At 47.0% G+C, this 21,539-nt stretch overlaps 1 protein-coding gene across 6 annotated transcripts in view; it reads left to right on the plus strand.

The window, feature by feature from the left end:
• The window catches only part of PIGV (phosphatidylinositol glycan anchor biosynthesis class V), a 361,837-nt gene that overhangs the window by 315,882 nt on the left and 24,416 nt on the right, over positions 1-21,539 (plus strand). The window contains exon 1 of one of the 6 annotated variants that reach the window (XM_078774061.1): positions 3,211-3,243. The exons of the other annotated variants lie outside the window; for them this stretch is intronic. The gene's annotated coding sequence lies outside the window, so the exon portion shown is untranslated. Of the gene's footprint in view, positions 1-3,210; positions 3,244-21,539 lie in introns of those variants that run through there. 6 annotated transcript variants of the gene reach the window in all.

A 21,539-nucleotide genomic window follows, 5' to 3' on the forward strand; every position in this document is an offset into this window, starting at 1 on the left:
GCGTGTGCGAGGGAGCACATGGAAGCGCGGTGTGGGGAGTGTTACGGAGGAAGTAACGAAAAAGTGTGCGCAAGAGGATGCGCGAGAAAGGTGTGTAACGGACGGGTGCATGGGGAAAGCGCATGCTGTCAAGAGTAAGGGAGAATGCACGCCTGTGGTGAGTGTTACGGAGGAAGTAACGAGAGAGTGTACACCTGTGGTGAGTGTTACAGAGGAAGTAACGAGAGAGTGTACACCTGTGGTGAGTGTTACAGAGGGTGTAACGGGGGAGTGTGCGCAAGAGTGTGCGCGAGAAAGGTGTGTAACGGACAGGGGCATGAGGAAAGAGTGCGCTGTCGAGAGTAAGGGTGAGTGCGCGACCGAGAGTGGAGGTGAGAGTAGTGAGAGTGACACGGAGCGTGAGTTGGTTGTGACAGGTGAGCGAGGATGTACACCTGGAATGGAAGGATGCACACCTGGAATGGTAGAGCGTGTGTGGGAATGCACACTTGAGTTGGTCGTGAGGCACGTGGTTGGGTGTGCGGGTGAGAGCACACCTGTGATTGTCACAGAGGAGCTGACCGAGGAGGGGGCGCGAAGAGGTGTGTTGGTGAGGTGTGCGAGCGACGAATGTGTGCCAAGGTGTTCAGTGGTCAGGTGTGTGACCAAGTCGGTGAGCGGAATGAGTGTACCGAGGTGTGTAAGGAAAGGTACGAGGAGCATGGGAACAGCTGGAGGTAGTAGCAAGAAAGGGGTAGCGTATGCGTGTAAGCATGCAGGTGAGGCATCGACGGTAACCGGGTTAGCGGTTAGAGCGACTTTTAGCCGAATCGGGCCCTCGGTGCGTGCCGGGCTTCGCGTGCCGCGAGAACCAGCAGGGATCCGAGCCACGGCGGGTTCGAAAGGACCGCCGTACACGATCCACGCTGGGCCTCGCTTGGAACGGCCGCGTCCGTGCTCCACTAGGCGGAGCGGGCAGCTCGATAGGAAGGGTCGTCATGTCGACCACTTTTTGTTGAGACGTGCCGGCAGGTCGAGATCGGGACATTGGATGGCTCCACGCCGAGGTGGTGCGTGGGATCTCGGCCCGGGTAAGCCCCCGTCCCTGCCCCGAATGCGGGACGCATCCAGCCGCCGGCACAAAACAACCCGCATTCATTGCTCGGCTGTACGAAGCCGAGCTTTAGAAGGGAATTGGCGCACCGAGAGGATCTAATAAGTAGACGGGTGATGAGGGTAGTGTTTTGGACCCAAAATTAGAAAAAGGCAAAATTTGATGATTAGCAGTAAATGACAAATTTTTGATTTGTTGGATTTGGACGAGCGAAATTGATAGTAGGACCTCCCCGATGTGGTGGGATGGCAAATCCACCATCCCTCACGGACGGGGGGGCAAAGGAGCACTAGGTTTATGGGGTATATGGCAGTGAAAACTAGCCCGGGTGGGTTAGGATATTGTGTGTAGGGACCTAGAAGATGACATTAGGTAACGTTAAGGTTTAGATAGTGACAAGGATACCTGTAGTGGGGACGCAGGTAGATTAGTGTGGATGATAATGACGTGGGAGCGCAATAGTTTAAAGGGACGACTGGGAAGCGCAAGTTTCAGAGGGGAGTAGTTAGACGAGATGATGCCGTGTGTTTGAGGATTGAACAGGTGTGATTGAACAGGTGTGATTACACAGGTGTGCAACTGAACAGGTGTGTGGAGCAGTGTATGAGTGAGTGAAGGTGATTGTGTATTGTGCTGACCAAATGGTCTAGGAAGAGGAGGAGGGTGCAGGTGGCACCAGGTATGATTGCACAGGTGTGCAACGACAGGTGAATGGAGGACAGGTGTATGGAATAAATGGTATGGAGTATTGGAATGGATGGTCGTGGAGTGAGTATGGTGGAAATTGTGGAGTGGAGTGGATGGTGCGAAGGTGTGAATGGGGGAAGAGTGGACCCCCATCACGGATACCCGGGGCGGGTAGTGTGAGTGTTAGGTAGAGGGTATAGGTAAATTGTGGTTGGATATTGGCATCTGTGGTGCGAGTGGAAGAATGATGTTTGAATGGGTGCATTAGTGTTGTGGAAATGGCTGGGCGTGTAGCCTGTTAGTGTGTGTAGTTGGTTTGGGCACTCCACCACTGTGAGGATGTCGGCCAGGTGAGGCCACAGGTGGGCTCTGGGAGCCGGTAGTAGTTGTTGTGGATGGGGCCCGAGGATCCGGAGGACGGACCCGGGTAGCCCAGTGCCAGAGGGCACCGAGTGGGGTGACAGAGCCAGGAGGGGCCTTCCCCAGCTAGATAGGTTAGGGTGAGGAGCTAGGTAAGCTCAGGTGGCAACTGCAGTGGTGGAGGTGTGCAGGTGGGTAGACCTGCTGGGAGAGCTACACGTCACAGCCCAGAAATTGTGCAAGGGCACCGGGAGATGAATCGGGGGAGTGAGACCCCAAATTGAGAAGCACCACAGTTTGGTCAATGGGAATTGGTTTTTAGAACCCATAGTGTAAGTTGGCCAATGGATTGGCAGGGAGAGACCCCGGGTAGTGTAAAGTGTGTTAAAATCATTTAGAGGATAGTTAGGATGAAGGATCTCCTCGCACCATCTGCATCCACTCACCTGAGGTGACAGGTACTCCACACCATGCCATGTTTTGATTATTTTTTATGATGCAAATGTTTGGATTGTGAGACGCATCATGACGTGGGTGTGACATTGTGCGTAATTCCATCTCTCCCTCCTTATGAGGATTGATGACGAATTGGGTGATGGCAAATTTTGGATAGTGGGGGAGTGAAGACGAATTTGGTATAAGGGAAATAAGGGGAAGACGTGACGGTAGCGACGGATTGGTAATGTGTAGATTTTTGTACATATGGGGTAAGGGCAAGGGTAGTGTAGGTGACAGGGGGGTGACGTACGGTAGGGACGAGCTTTCTCACTTCGCTCTCCATACGCATTTCGCCTTGCATTGCCTTATTGACGTGTACCCTTGTGACCTTACCCCTCGCTCATTTCTCTTGTCCCCCTTTTGTCTCCCACATGACCTGTGCGCCATGGGGCGCCGAGGGGAGCGTGCGTGAGTCGGCCATTGTGCGCCCGGAACTCTCAGAACCAGCTGTCTGCATCGATGCACCACATTATGGACCACATGTCTGTGGCCGAGCACCACTTATGGACCCCATGGGTTGGGGCATGGCCCCTCTGCTGGAACTGGCCATGAGGGCCCGAAATCTTGCTGGCAGACCTTGGCCACAGGGCACCGATGCCCCACAGGTGAACCACACGTAGTCGGCCCTGTGGGCCATAAATAAAATAAATAAAATGGACACGTTTGGGCAAGCTTTATTGCAAATAGGCCGCCAGTAAGAAAATGAAAGAAAGACAACAACTGGAAGACAATAATAATAACCAGCAGAGGGAGCCGAAGAGCAAGAGATCACCTGCAGGGTTAGGGGTTGTTGATTTATTTTTTATTCTTGAACAGTGATGACTGCACCGATTGGTGCTTGGGTGTGTATTGGTGCGTTTTTGGGTGCTTTAATGGTGCGTCGATGCAGAGCAGACTGTCTCCCCCCCAGAAAGAACAATCACAGGTCCTGGGTTAGTGTTGTAAATAAAAATAGCGTCATTGTAAATAATGCTCCCCACCGTCAGTGTATAGTTTGAAGACAATTCCGCAATTCGGTTAACTGTGGGCGTAAGTCTGTTAGGCAGGGTGCAATGGAGCAGCGGGACACATTTATTTATGTTTTAAAACTGTCGCACTCAGGGTCAGGTTAAAAGTAGAGGGAACTACACCTACGTGTCACACTAAATAAAAGTTGTAGGCCCGGGACGTGCCTAAGAGGAGGAGGGTGCAGTGTTGCGGATATGAGGATTGTGTTTTTTTTTTTATTGTGTGCTTTATTATTATTATTATTGTTATTCTGCGCCTCCTGCCTCCGGAGCTGTGTAAAGGTGAAAGGGCATCCCATAATTAGTCCATAAAGCATCCACACCACAGCCAATCATAGAATACCCCTGTTCAATAGTTATATCTTATTCTGTGTTTTAGGGTAAGGCTGTGTCTCCCATTAATAGAAGTACTCCATTGCACCAAGTGAAAGAGATAGATTCCCTTCATTCCCATTCCCAAAACCTCCATTCCCCCTTTTCGTCGTTTGGCAATTACCTCCCCTCCAATAACCGCCATTGACCACGAGGCAGGGTCGGAGAAGAAAGGCGTGTCTCCACCTTGTCATAGAGGGGAGGAGTGAGCCAGCCCCACTCGACCAACCATGAGCCAGGGGTTTGGCTAGAGAGGGCGGAGGAAGAGCGATCGGGGAGGTTCGCAAAGGTTGAGGGGGGGGGGGGGGCCTATATAACCCACAGCGCGACGCTCCCCAAGGAGTCGAGCTTTGAAGAAGAAAGAGGCGCTGAGAGGAAGGAATGAGCAGGCGTGACCGCAGCTAAAACCTGCAGCGCGACGCTCCCAAAAGTCGAGCTGAGACAAGCTTTGAGAGATGAGCTTTGACCGGCAGACAAAAGGGAGCCCAAGCCGTTGAGAAGAGAGAGGGTCCAAGAAGCAGAGCTGAGTTGTGTGGTTTTGGTCGTCAGTGGTTGCGTTGTGGTGGTCAGTGGTTGCGTTAGTTGCGTTGAGTTGGCGGTGGTGAGGAGTGATTGGACCAAGAGAACATAGAGAACATCCAAGGAGAGGACATCCCAGAAAGCACAAAGCCTGCTGTATTCCAGGAAAAGCAGCGGCGGCCACAGCAGCAACCACACTCAACAGCCGCTTGGGGCCTGGACGGCGGTTTTGAGCAGGGCCGCGAAGGAACGGCGGCTGCTAAACGCGCCGATCGTGCTGCACAATACAGCTCCAAGCCATCCTCTCCTTCCAGCCAATTCCTGTCATCATTCCCCGTGTGAGTCGTCTTTGTTTGTTCTGTCCTGGGTAGGTAATTAAGTCTGTATAAGCTAGTATTTTCCCTGTGTCTCTAAAAGCTTCTGTATATTATTTTCTTATCTTTCCTTCTCCTTGGTTATTTTGAGCCTGTAAATAGTAAATAAATTTAGTAGTCTTTTCAACCCTTTTCTCGTCTTCTTATTCCTTTTCTTCACATCCGTCGTCTTTGTCTTTTCCCTGATTGAATAGCTGTGGCGCGATACGGCCAACGTCTGGGTGAATCGGGTGAGTCGGGGAACAACTGTTCGGTCGCGGAGCCTTCGCTCGGCATATAACATCTTAACCGCGATCAGTAACATATATATATATATATATATATATATATATATATATATATATATATATATTCAGTGGAACCTTGACTTACGAGTGCCCCAACTTACGAGTTTTTCGAGATACGAGCCGTCGCTCGGGCGGTTTATTGCTTTGAGATGCGAGCCGAGATCTGAGTTACGAGCTTTCGCCACCCGGTCACGTGGTTATCTGGCCGTGCAAGTACAGTATCTCTGTCGTATAGCGCTGCATTTTTGTTTTCGCATGTTGGTTATTTTGAGTTTACGCCACGAGGTGGGTTCCGGTCACGTGGTTATCTTGCCGTGCAAGTACAGTATCTCTGTCGTATAGCGCTGCATTTTTGTTTTCGCATGTTGGTTATTTTGAGTGACGCCACCAGGTGGGTTCCGGTCACGTGGTTATCTTGCCGTGCAAGTACAGTATCTCTGTCGTATAGCGCTGCATTTTTGTTTTCGCATGTTGGTTATTTTGAGTGACACCACCAGGTGGGTTCTGGTCACGTGGTTATCTTGCCGTGCAAGTACAGTATCTCTGTCGTATAGCGCTGCATTTTTGTTTTCGCATGTTGGTTATTTTGAGTGACGCCACCAGGTGGGTTCTGGTCACGTGGTTATCTTGCCGTGCAAGTACAGTATCTCTGTCGTATAGCGCTGCATTTTTGTTTTCGCATGTTGGTTATTTTGAGTGACGCCACCAGGTGGGTTCTGGTCACGTGGTTATCTTGCCGTGCAAGTACAGTATCTCTGTCGTATAGCGCTGCATTTTTGTTTTCGCATTTTGGTTATTTTGGAAAATTTCATGTTCATCTCGAACATTTCATGTTCATGTTCATGTTTTCATGTTCATGCCATGCCAGGCCACAACTTGTTCAGAGTGCCGGCGATAGCTCGCCTTCTCTTTGTGGAAAACACGGTGAGATCCTTAACATCCAACAACTAATGGGACGCAAACGGGGCGCCCAGTTTAGCGGTACACACATTGATGAATCACCCTGCCTGTGATTCACCCATGACAGGTTATAGCTGGGTCGGGATTCAAACCCAGGCTGGACAGTTTAGACTTTAGAGTCAAGTGTGCGTACCTCCAGTCCAGGCCATCCTGCCAACTTGTATGCTGCATACAGGTGAAATATAAAGCGCGAGATATTTTTTATATATACTGTATATTTAAAAAAAAATTGGTGTGGTTTTTGGCGGGCTGGAACGGATTAATAGCATTTCAATGCATTTTAATGGGGAAATTTGATTTGAGAAACGAGCAATTTGAGTTACGAGCTCGGTCACAGAACGAATTAAACTCGTAAGTCAAGGTTCCACTGTATACATATATATATATATATATATATATACACACACATCTTCTTCTATATTGAATGAATGAATGAATGATCGTTTTAAGGCCATTTTCCCCACTAGAGCGGGGGTTAGCCTTGCGGGCCCCATGACAATCATGATTCCCTGTTTGAGGCAATGTTTTTTTTATCTTTATCCTGACGCCAAGCCTGGGTCACGCTCTTACAATGCGCAAGGATACGGTGTACCTATTCTAAATCGGGGTACACACCGTGATCATTCATCCCAGCAAGCTGGTACTCAATTTGCCGACCTCGGAAGGATGACAGGCTGAGTCAACGCCCCTGGCCTTAATGCAGCGATCGACTGGGATTCGAACCGAGGATCCTAGGATCCCAAGCTGGCACCCTAACCGCTAAGCTAACACCAGGCTTATCTTCTTCTATGTTATGATTATATATTATCTAAGAACGTTTTTGTTTGTTTGTCTGCGCAAGCTAATCTCCTGAACGGTGAAAGATAGGAGGAAACCTCTAATCCAAAAAAATGTCGGGACGGGCCCCGGGAAGGTTTTAGGCTAGGTGGCGAGACCGGTCGAGGCCCACTTCAGCCGGGCCGGGCCCATTTCGCCATTAAAAGCTGAGCTGAATTATAGTAGTCGATCTTCTATGGCCACGAGTAAAAGCTGAATTAATAGTAGTAAATTCATTCAAAAAGAACCTGGGCAACGCCGGGTGCTTAAGGCTAGTTATATATATATATATATATATATATATATATATATATATATATATATATATATATATATATATATATATATATATATATATATATATATATATATATATATATATATATATATTGTTACGGATCTCAACGTCGGCCCCTTTTCCCCTTACCAAGGGGGGATTAATCCCCTTGTCTGCGACTGACCGACGTGAGTCCTGAAGCTGCCCAGCTCCCTCTACGAGGCAGGTGAGCAACCTCGTTCGAGACCGCGGACAAGATGTTATTTGCCGAGGGGATTAGCAGCCGGCGGCTCGAACCATTAACAAAAACTAGACCCGATCCTATTCATTGGCCAAATCGTGCCACAGGTATTCAATGATGGAAAAGACAAGGACGATCGGACGAGGAAGAAGAAGAAGGCAAAAGTAGGAAATAACAGGATTTATTACTATTTACACAAACCAAAATCAAGAAGAGAAGAAATAAAAGTAATATACAGGGAAATGGAAGGAGCAGAAGGACACAGAGCAATTTCTAGCTTATCTATACAGTCTTACTTATTCCCCAGACAGAACGAACAAGACAAACTCACGTACACAAATGGATGAATGAGGGCAGGAACGAATGGCTGGAAGGAGAGGAAGGTTCAGCTGGACGCAGGAGAACGGCCGGGCCGGGAGTGAGCAGCCGCCGACTCTCCACCCTTGGGTCCACACCGCCGGGATGTTTGCAGCAGCGCGTCGGAGCTTGACGTGGCAAGGCTGGTTGGAAACAGCGTCTCCCTCACTCGTACTCCCGCAGGTTGCACGTCTCTCTTTACCAACTCAAGCGCCTTCCTGACAGAAACTGCCTTTGTGCTCCCTCGCTCATCTGGCTCCCTCCCTCATCTGCTGCATCTGCCGCATCTCTCTCCCTCAATCATCTGAGGTGGGGGCGTCGCGCTGCGGGTTATATGACACGCCCTACCAAGCCATACCCACTCATTTGTGGTTGGTCATTCGGGGCTTTCCTGGCTCCACCTTCTGAAGACGATGGGCCGGCCACGCCCTTCTCCCCTGAGTTGACCGCGTGCGTAATGGAGTTTTGGGGTGAAGAAAACCGCCCAAAGCAGTAGTGGCGAACGCCACCGTACTGGCGCTTTTTAGGAGGCCATGGGGGTGTCGGAGGGATCCTATCTTATTTCAATTCGGTGCAATGCAGTGTCAATTAATGGGAGACAGAGCCTTAACTGATACACATAATAAGGAAATAACTATTTAGAAGGGTCTATGGTTTTCTACGTGCATGCGATGGATTAACTAAGGGGACGACCTTTGAACTTTACACACAAAACGGAGGTATTTACAAGAATCATGACTATTTACAGAGGGTGATATTTACAACAATTACAGGATTCTCAAATCTGCAACTATATATATATATATATCTATATATATCTATATCTATATATATATATATATATATATATATATATATATATATATATATATATATATATACATATATATATATATATATATTTATATATATATATATATATATATTTATATATATATATATATATATATTTCTATATATATATATATATATATATATATTTATATATATATTTATATATATATTTATATATATATATATATATATTTATTTATATATATTTATATATATATATATATATATTTATATATATATATATATATACTACTGTGTTCAAAAAGTATCCGACCTTTATTTTTCGTGCGTAAAAAAAAAAAGAAGAAGCTAGGGAGGCGTTGATTGGTGCACGTACGTAGGCGATCCTAATGCTCACACGTGAATTTTTTCCCACCTACAGAAGCTGTCATTCGACGGAAGACTGCCGATGAGTGAGGACATGTAAGTGAGCGCCGTCGGATTTTCGTTTTTGACAAAATGACGGAAAAACTTGAACAACGCTACTGCATCAAATTTTGTGTAAAGCTTGGCGATTCCCAAGTGGAAACGATCCGCAAGATTCAACACCGTTCATTCCATTATGAAGGAGGATTTGGGCTTCAGGAGAATCTCAGCGAAGTTCGTACCAAAGCTGCTAACGATTGAGCAGAAGCAACTCCGTTTGGAGATCGCACAGGACATGCTGGAGACTGTGAACAGCGATCCCAGCTTCCTCAACACAGTGATCACTGGCGATGAGTCCTGGGTTTATGGGTACGACCCAGAAACCAAGTTGCAGTCATCACAATGGAAGCATCCAACATCCCCGAGGCCAAAAAAAGCAAGGCAGGTCCGCAGCAATGTCAGTCATGCTGACCGTCTTCTTCGACTCCAGAGAAGACATCATGCGGAATGCGACGGACCAGCTGCGCGCCATACCAAAAGAGGCGTTCCAGCGCTGCTTCCGACAGTGGCAGAACCGTTGGGAGAAGTGTGTGGCAGCCAGCCCAAGGGGACCACTTTGAACGAGATTATTATAAAAAAATTTTTATCTGGATGCAAGTATCTTTTATGAACAAAGGTCGGATACTTTTTGAACACACTACGTATATATATATATTGTTGCGGATTTGAGAATCCTGTAATTGTTGTGTATGTATGTATGTATGTATGTATGTATGTATGTATGTATGTATGTAGGTATATATATGTTTGTTTGTCTGCGCAAGCTAATCTCTTGAACGGTGAAAGATAGGAAGAAACCTCCAATACAAAAAATGTCGGGATGGACCCCGGGAAGGTTTTAGGCTAGGTGGCGAGGCCGATCGAGGCCCACCCACCTCGGCCGGGCTGGGCCCATTTCGCAATTAAAAGGTGAGCTGAATTATACGTCGTAGTCAATCTTCTATGGCCGCGAGTAAAAGCTGAATTATAGTAGTTAAATGCATTCAAAAAGAACCAAAAATGTCGGGACGGGCCCCGGGAAAGTTATAGGTTAGGTGGCGAGGCCGGCCGAGGCCGCCTCGGCCGGGCTGAGCCCATTTCACAATTAAAAGCTGAGCTGAATTCTCGTAGTCAATCTTCTATGGCCATGAGTAAAAGCTGAATTATAGTTGTAAATTCATTCATAAAGAACCCGGGCAACGCCGGGTGCTTTCGGCTAGTGTAATATAATATATCCCTGCTCTTTTGACATTCTCCCAGTTCTCACTATGTACATCTGTTGATATATCATCTTCTATTTTTCTTTAATTTTTAATTTTTTTGCAATTGTTGGGGCTGTATTTGTTGCTGTTTTGGTTTGATGCGTGACATCTTCTCGTCAGTCACACCTGTTTTTGGAAAAAAAATTTTTGCAAGATGAGTGAGAACTTTTCTGGATTGTTGTCTTCATGCTTGTACACAAATTGTATTTAGTCGTCTGTGGAATCTTTTCACGTACTCTGCTAATGCAACAGTTGTCATTCTGTGTACTTGGTTGAGTTACATCAGGCCGCTACCACCTTCTCGTCTCGGCAGGTACATTCTTGGGATTCATTGATTTTTGTAGATCATTTTGTGGATCATGAGTTTCCTTCTTTTGATATCTAGTTAGCTCACCTGGAACAAAGTTCAGGGGAGCTTATGCGATGGTGCATTGTCCGTCTGTCCGTCAGTCCATAAACACTTGAAACTTCTTCTCCGAAACCGCTGATGCGATTGCGACCAAATTTGGCACAAATTATATTTCTTGTGTTGTGACTAAAGTTTGGGGTCAAAGTTTGGGGTTTGGGGCATTTAAAAAAATTGGGGTCAAAGTGGATCCAGGTTTGACCCCCAAAAATAGGATTTGGCTTTTTCCTCTGAAACTACACACACTATTTCGATGAAACTTGACCACAACCTTCACCACCGGTGATGTACCAAAGTTTGTGCACGGGTTTTTTCTTTGTTTGTTTAAACTTTAAAGTCTTATGATTATGTTAGTATGATTCTACATGCTGCCCTGTCTTCTCGTAACCATTGAAATTGATTTCCAATACCCTCAGTCGGTGCAGTATAACTGTTTATTAGTCCCCTACCGGTGTACACCGGAGGGGACTATAGGTTTGCACGCCGTCCCTCCGTCTGTCAGTCTGTCAGTCCGTCACGCAAAGAACAGTTTTCCGGACTTTTTTTCTAAACGCTTAATGCTAATGATTTCAAACTTGGCAAATGGTTTCCTCATGATAAGTTACAGGTCAAGTTCGAACTTCACGACGTTTCGATCATTTTTAACAAAGTTATGGCACTTTGAACTTTGGTAATTCTGATAATTCTGATGATCCTTAACTCGGTGCCATTTTAAGTTTTAATTTCCTTTAAAAAACAATTTCTCTGCAATAATAGGACCGATTGAGATAAATTTTTCACCATATGATGGACTCGGTCTGTGGAATATTTTAATGGTAATTATGACGTCACAGGTCACGTGGTTCAGCCGCCATATTGTTTTTCGTGAAAACACGAAAACCCCTTTTTCTCTACAACGGCTGAAGAGATCGAGGCCAAACTTTGCAGGCAAAATCGCATACCCATGACGAACAGAAAAGTCAGCGAGCATGACGTCATGCGTCACATGGTTTCAGAGTTATGACGTTTTTAAGCACGAACCTTCAAAAACCGAGCTCCTCCCTCATTTTTGATCCAATCGAGGGGAATCTTCACAGATCTGTTCAGCATGTCAATCTACTAAAATGTCCTTTTGGAATTTGCGATAAGGCACGTGGTTTGGCAGATATCGTTAATTAAACGAAAAAAATTTTTTTTAATGGATATCTCTTGTTTATTCTCGAGTTCTCCTCAAGCCGCACTGCACGTCCTCAGCCTCGTCTCGCGAACGTCAACAGCGCGACACAGCGCGCGCTTTCCGGAGGGGCAGAGCCAAGCCGAGCAACATATATATACACATCGATCATTCATCGTGAACCGGAAAATATGATAAATTACTGATGGTTTCAGAGTTATGACGTTTTTAAGCATGAACCTTTAAAACCGAGCCCCTCCCTCATTTTTGATCCATTCGACGGGAAACTTCACAAATCTGTTCAGCATGTCAGTCTACTAAAATGTCCTTTTGGAATTTGCGATAGGGCACGTGGTTTGGCAGATATCGTTAATTAAACGAAAATATATTTTTTTTTTAATGGATATCTCTTGAATCGCTAGTACCTCAGACCGTGAGTTGGTAATAATTTATATAATTCACACAGTGCAACACGTGCAGGCCGCTCCACGGAGCGACCTTGCGGGCTTATCAACGAGGCGAGGCGTGACGCACGTGTCTCAGCATACCTCAGATCAAGTTTGAAAACCATCAACTGTGCATAAATTTGCATATTCGATCATTTTTGACAAAGTTATGGCACTTTGAACTTTGTTAGGGGACATGTATTGCAGCGCAATACTCAGAATGCTTGTTCTACTAGGTGAGCGCCAGGAGTATTGCCCCTATGTTTTTTTGATATCCGCTTGTGGCCAGTTTACAATTCCACAGCTGTACTGGGACCCTGGTACTGCTAGTTGGTTTATGGCTTTGATTTTGTTTCTTGGGGTGAGATATGTTTTCAGGATCAGCCTCGTTCTACACAGGTATTCTTTGGTAATTGTTTTGCGCATTGTTTATGACATTTGGTGGCCCTTTTATACTCCAAGATAATTGTATGATGCTTCGTTGTCCAGCTCCTTTATTGTTTGTTGTATCTAGGGCCATTTTTTTTATGTTGGCAGTTTTTGTTGGTTTACCTTGCACAAATGTGCACTTGGCACACTCATCTAGGCCAAATTCCATTTTGGGTGTTGTCAGAGAAACATTTCAGTTGTTCTGCCAATTTTTCTCCCGTGCAGAGTTTTTAAATCGTCCATGTGTCATAGACGTGCGTGTCACCTTTCTTGTTTCTTTTGATGTTTTTTTGATGGATGTTTGCATGTATCCTTGTCCTTGCTCATTAATGAGGTTACTTAATGGATACAAAGCAAAAAAGCAAAACAAGAGGGGGCAAAGTCGGTCTCCTTGGAAGATCCTGTGTTGTATCTTCACTCTGGGTATTTCCGATTTTTCCAAGTACTGTGGGATTAGTGTGGTATTCCATAGTGTTACGGGTTCGTGACTTCCGTTATTGTGGTTTTCACCCACTTCACGTAGTGCTGATATTTTGTACTATTATTATCTTCAAACGGCTTATTATTCACGAACGGTTATCAAAAGTTAAAAAGGATAGCTGAAAGTGAAACAGGAAACTGGAGGAGAAGACAATGAGGTGAAGAGGAGGAGGCAGCGCGCGCAAAAGTCAGGGAAGACGGTGACGTCAGCGCTCCGTAACGAGCCAGGTCTACCGACAGCCGCGAGGGGATTTTGAGTTCCTGGAAGGGACATCCGGCGATACGAATATTCGCTGGAGTGGAGAAATCTGCGTAGACAGATTTGGGGCGCTGAGATTCCGACGAATCCTTGCCTCGTCGCTCGGCTCAAGCCAGAGCCGGCCATCTTGAACCCCGTGCTTTGGACCTGTGAAGGTTTGCTTCATGTCGTCTTCTCCCCAACATCCTACCGTCTGTCGGGGATGAGTGGGTGAGACCGCTTCGTCTCCAATTACGTTGCGGTTTGCTGAGGGAGCGGTGGATGTGCGTCTCTGGAGGGCGCCGTTGTACAGTTTGGCGGGAAGAGCACCCTTGCCCACTGTACATGCTTCGGATATCGGCGGGAGAGCGAGATTCGGGCTTCGACCGGATTTCGTTCCATCGACCGCTGGAGCGAATCCCATTCGCCTTGGGAAAAGTCATAGAGACATTGAGGAGTGTCCGTTCATTGGCTGGCAGAGCCGTGAGTCACTTGACTTTATTTATATAAGATATATATGGAGTGCACTCTGAATGGCCATTTACTGTACCGTATTACCTGTGTGTGATTTATAATACAAGTTGGTGCATTTATAATCATTGGTGTGGTTTCACTATTGATTTTCAACACAGGGTAATATATTTTTCTGCCGGGGTTCCTCTCGGGGTTTGGTGGTTTACCGAGACCAGGGGATCGGTGAGGACCCCGTAACAATAGATCCATTGATTTTTCAATCATCTTGATTATTTGAGGTTTTATCTTGTACATTAGGGAAAGGTGTATGCTGCATGTGTGAGAAGTGTGAGAAGTGTTATGATTTATGGGAGCGAGACATGGGTAATGAATGTAGAGCAGCAACGAAGGTTGGAAAGGGTGGAAATGCGAATGGTTCGGTGGATGTGTGGAGTATCGTTGAGAGAGAGGAAGACAAATGATGAATTGCGAAAGATGATGGGAATAGAGCCTGTGATTGATGCTGTGAAGAGGAACAGGTTGAGATGGTTTGGTCACGTGTTGAGGAAGGATGAAAGTGACTGGTTGAGAAGAGTGATGGAAATGAATGTAAAAGGAAGCAGAGGACGGGGAAGACCGAGAAAGACTTGGCTAAAGATGGTGGAAGAAGAAATGCGGGCAAGGGGGTTAACAAGGAGAGATGCAGAAAATAGGGCAAAATGGAGAAGATTGTCATGGGGACCGCAAGGCTAACCCCCACTCTAGCAGGGAAAATGGCCTTTAAAATGCATGTTGTTGTTGTTGTATTTGCATGCACTTTATCATCATGAATGTGGGACACTGTCAAAAGTGTTCTTCAATTTGGTTTTTCTCGTATTGCAGTTTTTGAGTATGGCCTTGTTTAATAGTAGGTGGTCTATTGTTCCATAACATCATCTCTTGCATCCCTTTTTTTCTGCCTCTCGGTTTCTGCCTCCTTGTTGTGGTAGGTGGTGGTACATAATTTCTGTGATGATTCCTGTTGAGAGTTTGTATGTTGTTGATACAGGTTTTTGGCCGTTATTTGTGAGGTAGTTCGGTTTCTTCAGATTTTGGGATGACGAAGGTGTTACCTTCTGTAAGCCATTCATCCATTTCTTGATCCCCTTGGATAAGTTAATTGAATGCTCAAGCATAGTGAACATGGAGAGCATCCAATTGCTTTAGCCAGAAGTGTGTGTGTGTTTCGGTGTGTGCATGTACACAAAATAATTGGGGAGGAGGCTCTTCTCTTCCACCTCCCCCGTTATCATCCTTTCAGGTCGACACTTCCCCCCCTTCACCCTTCACCCTCCACCTTCCACTCGTGCATTTGGAAAAAAATAGGGATGGTACCTTCTTTAGCTATTTCATCCATTAGGCCAGATAAAAAAAAAGAGTTGGTGATCGTCCCCGCCCGACCCTACGAAACACACCCGACCCGAAACTTTTTTTTATTTTGAAAAAAATCATTAAAAAACGATCTTTTCAGTCAAATTTGGTGCCATTTGCACCGCAGCGCAGTGCGTGCTGCGCAGTGCATGCTGCGCAGAGCGTCGCAAGTGCCTCGGGCAACTTCACCCATTTTACGTTAGCCATTCATGGCGGCTATTGTGTGAGATTTTTCCCGCTGAAATCTATTGATTCGTGCTGCTATGGACACCATTCTCCACAGCTGTGGAAGTGTGTTCACGGAGATCAACAACAATGGTGATGACGATCCTGAACAGGATACCAGACTCGCTGATCTTTATGTTCGTGCCAATCTGAACTGTGCTTCCCCTATAGAACTAGCGTACGACTCTGCTGGCTATGAAATGCTCTGCATCCACTGTGGTACTGAGGAGAATTTGGTTGAAAAGGCAGGGCAATACCCTCAATGTAACATTTGTACTGCAAAGCCAGTACCAAAGCGTGGCAGAAATCTTGTTCAACATGCTCAATAGTTTCAAGGTGCCAAGGGCATGGTGTTTATCTGTTTTTCCGATCTCATGGTGGATATACATGTACAGGTGTCTTGCCCTTTCACAACCAAGCTCAGCTAGGACATTCAACATCATCCAAAATCACACAAACACTGTGTTTCATAGAGATTTGGGCAATGTCTGTAAATCTGAGATGAATGAAGAAATTAAATCATTTTGAGGAGAAGAGTCTTTATTTCATATTTTTCCATGTCAACAAAACTCAATGGAAAGTAGGAAAAAAAAAAAACCAAAATAAAAAACCTCCCTCCCTACCCGAACTTTTGAGGAAAAAATGACGATCACCAACTCTCTTTTTTTTAAATCTGGCCTTATGGGAAATGTAAATATTTTTGTATTTATAATCCCACACAATACCAAATCGTTATATGTATTGTTACGGACTCGGGGTTCACCATGAGGGGGACTTCTCGGACTCGTCCCGACTTCCGGCCGTGTAGGCCGCTACACTGCAGATAAGTCCGTGGCCCATCGGGTTGGCAAGCAACTATGGATGCCGATTGATAGAGCCAACTTGGCAGGGTCCTCGCTCTTTTACAAACGCATTACCTTTCCGGTGGGTTGGCGATGCCAATTGGGGTACGTATTCTCATTGCACACCCCTCTATTTATTATGTAAGGCTGAGCAGAACCGTTGAGTATGCAGTCTAATTACGGAGCCAATCAGTGCAGCAGAATGTCCCGTCTATCTAATCTTACACACCAAGTCAAGCCAATAGATAGAATAAGCAGGATGGGAAAATAGAAAAAAAACGTTTACCAAATGAAACGAGGCATGTATTTACAAGGGTGTGCTCCCATATGCACATTAATCAACCATGAAGCATGTATGTACGGCACAGCAAACGATCAAGAAAGCCACAGGAGAGCAGATTCTAACCCTTGGCACTTATCCCCTTCTTCAGTCTGACTTGAGTAACTACAAGCAAGACATGGCACCAGCTGAAACATACTGACTAAACGTGGATAGGAAGGGAAGAAGATAAATAAGTAGAGCAAGGTGTTGGGTCAGCCTTTGACTCATCCTGGCACACGTTGACGGACTAGTGCCAATCCTGAAATGGAAAGCAGAAGGGTGTGAATGCAAATGAGGCAACGTGGGCCAATTGGGCTTTAGAGAAAACATGTGAGGTGTGCATGTAAAAATTCGCCCAGAAGGGCCAAGAGGCAAGTCATTGACAGCTCTTCATAATCATGATGCTCTTTCTGAATCTAGGTAGACAAATTAGGAATTATGTATGAAAAGCAAGAGATTGAAGTGTACGGTAGTAGTGGAGTTATCTCCCCATGCTCGGAACCTCTTTGCTCCTTCGCTCTCGTGCTCAACCAGTCGATGCCCCGTTCATCCAGCGCTGTCTGATGTAGCTTGTCCTGGCTCCAGCATAATTTGTCCTGGCCCCAGCACAGACAGCAATGATGGTCACTCCTCGATTGCACCAACAGGCAGGCAGGCTGCCTCTTGGTCCCCAGCGCATTTCAACAGCGTTGAACGGTCTGATGTTCCACCTTTTTAGCTGCTTGAGCGGGGTGGAGACTTGGGGAATCAAAGTTTGTGGGAGGTAGAGTTCCCGGGAGCAAAGGTCGTGGCGTGCCCTTTGACACACCACCGGATGTCCTCATTGGTGCGCTCACCAGCCAACACCTCCTTTGCTGTTAATCATCTCCGAGTCTGAGCCTTCCCCCGAGTTGACTCTACTTCTTCCTCAACGGGTTTTCCCACCCAGCGGTCTTTCCCGTCCAGTCCGTTTGAAAAGCCGGAACGTTGTTGAACGAAAAGCCGGAATGTTGAGAACGAAAGTCTCCTCCATCGTCTGAAATGTGGTTGTGTGTGTGCTGTGTCTTACAATGTGGTTGTGTGTGGTGCTGTATGAGAGGTTAATTAAAGGAAGAAAGAGAATTTGTTACGAATAATAGGTTTGAATTTGCTATGAATAATAAAAATACCCGATATGTACTCGATGACTGTTAAATGGCAATTTGGAAAAGAGAAGGAACCAAATTTGTACTGTGTAGTGTGTGAAATGGCAACCACCGGATATGAGCCATGGATAGAACAGAATTTAAAGGAGGATAACGGAAGATCAGCATTGAAGAGGAGGAAAAAGACCAAGCTAAACTCACACAACGCATCTGCCCCGTTTCCCTTTCGACAATGGGTGGGGGCCTATCTGGGCACGCATATTAACGATATAAATGTATAGGGAGCTTCATGTGTCATGGATGTTCATTCACCCAGGGGCCGGTTTCGTAACCGTCACAATATATTTTGTGTATATATATTGTCGCGTAACCGTGATTAACACCACAGTTACGGATGACCGATTTGCGAGACTTTAACTCCCGAGGCGAACACTCAATGGCGGACTCAAGTTCAACACCAACGCGCGGAATGGCGGGGCGCAGCGAAGGCTCCGCAACCTTATCTATTAAAATCAAACACCCAGGAAAACTGCGTTCAGATATTATGTACAAAAAGTAATATAAGGGTTTATTAGGAAAAGTAAAGCCAGTGAAAAAGCCCGCCGGTAAATCTAATAATTCTAATAAACCTAAATCGGGACGTCCCCACACGACTGACAGCAAACACAAACGAGGGAGATTAATCACGAAAATAACACGTCCCGTCGTTCAAAATATACGCGGAGATCGGGCTTATCTGTCTTTGTCGTCTTGTATTGTTGGTGTCCAGCACCGCTCCTTCCGGCCCGATCGCACACCACGAGGCCCCTCGCTCCAAGCACCACGCGTCCGACGCAGGCCAGCGGCTCCACTTGACCAGGGACAGGAAGGACTCCTTTCAACTCCACTCGACTCGACGACGCGGGAGTGCTGGCAGCCAAGTGCCAACGAACTGCTCAGTGCCAACTGGGTGTGCTCTCGTGTGTCTCCTGCGACTCCCTACAACCCGAACTGCACTCGAACTGCGACTGGAATGGCGTGTCCTCTCCAACTCTCCACCACCGCTCAACTCTCTGGTGCCTGCCTGCGTCTGCAGTGCCTGCCACGAACTCAACTCAACTCAACTCAACTCAACTCCTGAAATGGCGTCCGACCGTCGCCTATATTGGTGGCCGATGACGTCACATTGCGCACTCCTCAGCCAATCAAAGCCTCCCGCGACTCCTGACATCTCCCCCGTTACGCGACCCTGCGGTCCTGGCATAACACGTGCCGGCCAGGTTTGTAGGCCTTTGGAGGTGTACACGGTGGCGGCCAATCGTGGCGGTGTTTTTGACCTGGTTTCCTGTCAATTTATTACTAAGTCCTTGTCAGGGAAAGGGGGATTATTTAATGTTGCGCTAAGGACCTAACTAATGTTTATGTGGTTTGCAGTGCCATAAAGGACAAAGGTTTGATTACTAGGTGAGACTCACAGGGGCGTTACCTTTAACCCCTCACTATTTAACACTCGAATCTCCAGGTAGATCCACACTCATACATCTTACCCCGACAACCGCCTAAACATCAAGAACTTATTACATGTAGAGTCCCTGTCACGACAGCCGAATACCTACCTATTCAGATCTACCTAGCTCTAGATGTTGCATTACCAAATTCATAACACAGCCCCCCCCCTGGAACCGTAGCTCCTGCAAGGTTCACCGCAGGGCTACCATTCCAGCCTTAACACTTACTGTCACACACTTAATTAACCTACGAAATAAATCAGGAAGGGCTGTGGGAAGTGAGTCGGACTACCTACCTACACTTCCTTAACATGCTGAACCCCTTAACCATCATGCAAGTATGTACATCTTCTTCGTTGTTCCTGTGGAGGGAGGAAACAACAACACACAACACTAACTTAACCACAAAACTTAACCATCTTTCCAAAACTCAAAACTCTAACCTTTGTACATACCCCGGTCTACAGACCGCGTCCCCCGGTGGATGCCACAAGACACAACCTTACCTGCGGGGCCATCCCCAATGCATCCCACTAAATTTCCACGGGCCCTGTCCAGATGTTACAGGTGAGTGACACGGCTCGGTGGATTTCGCCCACATTCATGCAACACAGACCCCTTAACCACTCATTCTCATTCCATAGGTCATCAAGGCATTTCAAAAATCAACAAAGCACTTATTTCAATACACCCCCTGCAGGACCATGGCATTGATGTCATTCACGTGTGTGTGCATTCCTCAACTAGGCAGCGGGGAGGTACCGCACAAAAGATGGTGGGGGCGCATCAGGCTGTGGTGCCCGCAGTCCCAAAAACAAGTCAACCGACTTACAAATTTATTGCCCCCCCCCCCCTTTACCTCTTGGCCCCGTGACAGCCCAACAGCCCCTTTCCGCCGTTACCTCGCCGGTGAGGGTCTCCACACACACCAGGCTCCTTTGCCTCCTGCTTTCACGCAGCAACACGGGTCACCGGGGGACTTCCTCACCCCGCGGCGCCCAACCAGACCCTCCACCGACGAGCTCCAATTTCCAGTTACCACCGGCTGCCAGGGGTAATTGCCGCAGAGGGGGGCCCGCAGGCATCGCTCCTCAGAGCTTGCTCTGTACCTGCGGACACACACACCTTCCCCACCCATGGTCCCCAAAACACACTTCCTCCCCCGCTGCCATTCAATTCTCCACACAACTCAGCACAATTCAGTACAATTCATAGATGGTGTAAAAGGTGTTACAAGGCTTGCCATGGCCTGCCAATGTGAAATCCCATTCACAGTTCGAATCATTGAATCCTTACACATTTCCATTAGCACATTTCCAAAAAGCACAATTTATCGCCCCTCATTATCTCCAATAATCATCACTCACTCTCCAGGTTCCACTCTCACGACCACATCAAAACACGTAACCACAATACAAAAACATACGCCACCCACAAGACACTGTGGCTCCCATTCCATCCCCTCACCGGCCATGTCATCACTCACACCCGCCTCCCAACTCCAATTTACATGTCCCCAATTTCCAAAGCAAATCCTGAAGCCTGGGACAGTACTCCTCAAAGCACTCACCTTAAGTGCAGGTAGTTGCAGGTTGGTCAGGTCCAAGAGTGTCATCCACCCTTCACAATCCCAAAATTTCACATTGGGCCTACCAAATACTTCCAAATTTCTCTTTTGTCCCCACTACACTGGCAGGTATGTGGATCCGCATCCAACGGTGATCATCACTACACAACTACCTGTGGCCACGACAGCTCTGCACCTCTACCGTGCAAGGGTCACCGGGACAAGGTGAGCAGTCAAAACGCCAACATGGCCCATGAGTGTCCATAAGGGTGCGACCCACCATCCATCCTTCGGCCCCCCTGCGAGGAACACAGCTGCAGCAGCCCCAGCTGGCCAATGTGGTGAGCACTTGCTGCCACAACACACACTACCGCACACACAACCTCGGCCCTGGGGGGCACGGTCGCAGTGCGTGGCATCCCTACAGCCACGTCCCCTGCACCTCCCCATCATCCCCCAGTCCGACTACAGAACTGCAGCCCCCCAGTGCTCACCCACACTTGACCACACCAAGGTCCAGTCAACAGCCATGCTCCACCAGGAGACCCACCCAGAAGACATGGTCCACACACCTCGGACACGCACAGCACCACGTTGACCCTCAGGCT

Source organism: Myxine glutinosa, chromosome 3 (genome assembly GCF_964187855.1).
Source record: "Myxine glutinosa chromosome 3, kmMyxGlut1.1, whole genome shotgun sequence".
Lineage (NCBI taxonomy): Eukaryota > Metazoa > Chordata > Myxini > Myxiniformes > Myxinidae > Myxine > Myxine glutinosa.